Source organism: Malania oleifera, chromosome 2, assembly GCF_029873635.1.
Source record: "Malania oleifera isolate guangnan ecotype guangnan chromosome 2, ASM2987363v1, whole genome shotgun sequence".
Lineage (NCBI taxonomy): Eukaryota > Viridiplantae > Streptophyta > Magnoliopsida > Santalales > Ximeniaceae > Malania > Malania oleifera.
In genome coordinates, this window is record NC_080418.1 from 97,383,711 (window position 1) to 97,388,232 (window position 4,522).

Genomic DNA, 4,522 nt, shown 5'->3' on the forward strand with positions numbered 1-4,522 from the left:
TTATGTTCCTAACTGAATCCAAGAAACCTCAACTCAATCTATCACAAGCTTTCTCACAATTTAAGTAACAACTTCATGTACAACCCAAGCTGCATCAAGAATGCTTAAGAAGCAACATTCTAGACAAAACTAGAAAACCTTAGTTGAATTGTGTTTTAACGTTTTCCTCGTAATATTTTCTTAATGGATGGTATTATGTTATAAGGATTGTATATTGAACTATTGAAATACATGTTTGTGTTGAACGTCAACTACATGACTGATGTAGTACATTGTAAATTGCATGTTGGTACTGGATTTAGGTTCTTGCTTGTTTGAAATGTTTTATTTTGTGAAAACAACCATGTTTCAGGTACAGGTTTTATAGGAAAATGTCCAATTTACAAACGACATGCTGCCGAAATTTCGTCAAAATTTTTCAAAAAAAAAATCATGTACAAAGATAATTATGATAAAATGAATGTTAAAATATTTTTGAAAGGATGAGTGAAAGTTAAATGAAAAGTCAATTCATTAATCCCTAAATTTGCATCTATTAATATACATGACATATCATTTTCTTTTAACTATGGATAAGTATTATCATTTGTCCACCACCAGGGATATTCTGTTTTGAGAACGAGCTAAAGTGTTTACGTGAGTGGTTTGATGCATGTAACTATATATATTCATACGTATGCCATTTACGTGTGTGGTTTGATGCATGCAGTTATTCGTTTAGGGTTGAAAATTATTGTACGGCGCACTCTCTATATTTTTCTTCCTGATTATACTGAGCGCCAACTCTCTATTCTGTTCTCCATTTGTATACCAATTTTTTTTTTATAATTCTTAATTTGTAGGGTTCGTGACTGTCATAACATCAGCACGATGTCATGCATGGACTACAATCGTCGGATGCAACTTTTAATTATTTCTTTGTAATTTTTATTGTTATTTGAACAAATGGAATTTCTGCAATTTTATTTGAATTTGTATAATGTATTTGTATTTGAATTTGTATAATGTGTGGCTGGATATTAAATATTGGCTGAGATCCATTTCAGACAAGTTAAATAAATGTGTACCTACTTCTTGCACGGATATTGCAGTCTTTCGTGCTTTGGATATTCAAGTAAAAAATGTGGGGTTCGTCTTCTTCGTGTAGTCAGATGGTGTAAACCTGGGATAGGTTGGGTTAAATTGAATGTGGATGGGAGCTGTAGAGGTAACCCAGGGAATTGTGGTGGTGAAGGCGTGATAAGAGATGAAAAAGGTTTATTTAAAACAGCTTTTTCCTTATTATTGGGTTATGGAACAAATAACATGGCTGAATTGAAAACGATTATTTTAGGGATTAATCTGTGCAAAGATCTCGGATTTGATCAAGTGGAGATTGCATGTGACTCTGCTTTGTTGGTTCTGTGGATAAATTCTAGGAAGTTCTCGGTTTGGAACTTATGGGATTTGTGGGAAGAACTTATGCTAGCATTAAGAAGCATACAGTTCAAAGTGGAACATGTTTACAGGGAGGCGAATAAAAGTGCAGATTTCTTTGCCCAACAAGGTGAATCTGGTATTTCTCGATCATATAGTTGCCAAGATGATATTCCTCAGCAAGTCAGGGGAATGATTTGATTGGACTTGTTGGGTTTTCCTTCTTTGCGCTCATGATGATTTGTGTTATTACTCTTTTAGTGGTTTAGTTTCTTAGTTTTTTTTTTTTTGGTTGCTGGTGTTTGGTTTTTTGGTTTGGTTTATGTTGGTTAAGTTAGTTTTAGGGTCTTAGAATTTTGCTTTTGTTGTCCCAAAGTCTCAAAATTGTAGCCACGGTTTTCCTCCACCATAAGTGAGGGGTTTTCTAATAAAGTTAGGAGGTGTCACCCTCTTTTACCAAAATATATATATATATATATATATATATATATGTATTTGAATTTTGAATTTTTGAAATTTTTTTTCTTGTCTGAATAGATGTTATTTTTTTATTTAAATTGAATTTGTATTTGAATTTGAAATTTTGAATAATTTATGAATTTTGTAGTAATTATGGTTTCAAGTTATGTATGTGAAAATGTAATCATAGATTTTTACAGGAATTGATGATTCAAAAAATTAATATTAAAAAAAATCTAATTTCTTAATTATTAGTGAATGATTCAAATTTATCACTAATAGCAGGGTATTAGTGACGAATTAAATATTTGTCACCAATAGTACAGTATTAGTAAAGGATTCAAATTTGTCACTAATAGTAGGCTATTAGTCACGAATTTGGGTATTAGTGACGAATTAAATATTCGTCACTAATAGTACAGTATTAGTGAAAGATTTAAATTCATCACTAATAGCATGGTATTAGTGAAGGATTCAAATTTGTCACTAATAGTAGGATATTAGTGACGAATTTGAATCTTTCACTAATATTGTACTATTACTGATGAATTTGAGCTAAGTCAATGTAAAATTTATAGTGACAGTTTTAGTGATGGTTATAATCGTCACTAATACTTTATTATTAATGAGGAATTTAAAATTTGTCACTAATAGCTAGTAGTAACGGTAGATATAGCAACTAATTTAAAACTGTCACTAATACCCTGTGTTGATTAAGGTGTAATCCCAAGACGGGGGTTGAATTGGGTATTTTAAAAAAAAAATTTGAACTTATTTACCACTTAATCCCTATTTGTATTTTTAACAAATCAATTGCTGGGATTTATAACTGAATTAAATTTATTTTATCAATGAATTCCTTTTACCCAATTAATTATGGGTAAAGTAATTCAACATCCACATGCAATGCAAATAATATAATTTAATGCAAAAGGTAAAGAGTTAAGGGAAGAGAGAAGGCAAACGCAATTTTTATGAGATTCAGCCAACTCGGCCTACGTCCTCGCCTTGAGCAACTCACTCAAGGATTTCACTAAAATCTCTGCTCCTTAAATTAGGACGGAGCTTCCCTTACAATCCGCTGCTTATAAAAGGTACAACTCCTTCCTACTCCGCAGCTTACAAGAGGCACAACTTCCTCCTGATCCGCTGCTTACAAGAGGTACAACTTCCTCCTCACACCTAGTTCACAAACCGAACCGTGAATACAATGAATTTTGTAAAACACTCAAACTTACTTTCAAGAAAAGTTAGTGAGTACAATTCAAATTCCTAATACATTAACATATGATTAAACTTGAAGCAAAGATGGTATGAAATGATGCAATTGTTTATGTATGATATACTTCTGCACACAAAATTTTTTTTATCAAAAACTCCCAAGTAAAGATATATTTGAAACACTTTGGAGTATGTTAGGGTTCTTGTTCACTTTGTAAAGATGCACAAATATATCTAATGTGAACTTATGAAAAGTTTTATCTTGAATATTATATTAATCTAAATCAAAAAGCTTTCTTTCAAATATTCAATCACAACAAGATCTTTGTAATATGCAAGTATATATATATATATATATATATATATATATATATATATATATATATATACGATATGTATTTCAAAGATAAAAAACTAATGCAATCTATTTCAGAAAATATCCTTCAACAATATATATATTTATGAACTTCAAGGATATCTAATCAAGTGGATTTGTAATATTAAAAATATCAAGTCTTTGAATGGAAAAACTCAGTTGAACCTAAAGTATTCAATCAATAGCTAAAGCTCTTTTCAAGTGATAATCTATCAAAGTGATTTAATATATGCGCTCTCAAGATCAATTTCTTAACCAATATTCAAAAGTAGATCTTACAATGATAAGCTCTATGAAAAATATATATATACTCTTGAATCAAAAAAATATTCAACTTATAGCTAAAACTTTCTTAAGTAATGATCTTGTCAAAAGCAATCTTTATATGTATATATACACTCAAGATTAATCTTTCTAACGATATTCAATAACAATTGATGAGATGAGAAACTCTTGAAAATATTAACTTGAATGACCAAATCTCTATACTAAGTTGCAATCAAGATGTATAAGAGAGATCCATTTTTGGTTTTCTAAGTTGATTTGCCCAAGGAAGATGAATATAGGTTGAAGTGCAGGCAATCGTATAGTTTTACGCTCAGATTTCTCAATTCTCTTTCAAACAAAGTTATCTTCTCTTCTCTTTGATCTTGGCTTTCTTTTTCTTGCGTACTAAGGTTTAGATATTTAGTATATATTGTCGCGGCGTCCCGGGAGCGCGTGTGCCCCGAGCGGCGAAATTAAAATTATTTTAATATTTTCAGGAAAAATATGGTGTAGGAGTCGCCACTAACCTTTAGTGCGGTTAGAACACATGATCACTACCCCGTTAAGGGTAGAATCGGTCTACATTACCAGAGTTGGGGTCGGGAGTTCGGTTACGCGATGGGAAGGTACGAGCACCCCCTACGCGCCCGTTCTTAAGAACGGCACCTAATTAATTTAAAATTATCCCTAAGTTAATCTAATAAATCTTTACATTACTCCTTTTTATGAATTTATAAATACATAGGAAAATAAATAAATATATACATATATTCCCTCAGAGCT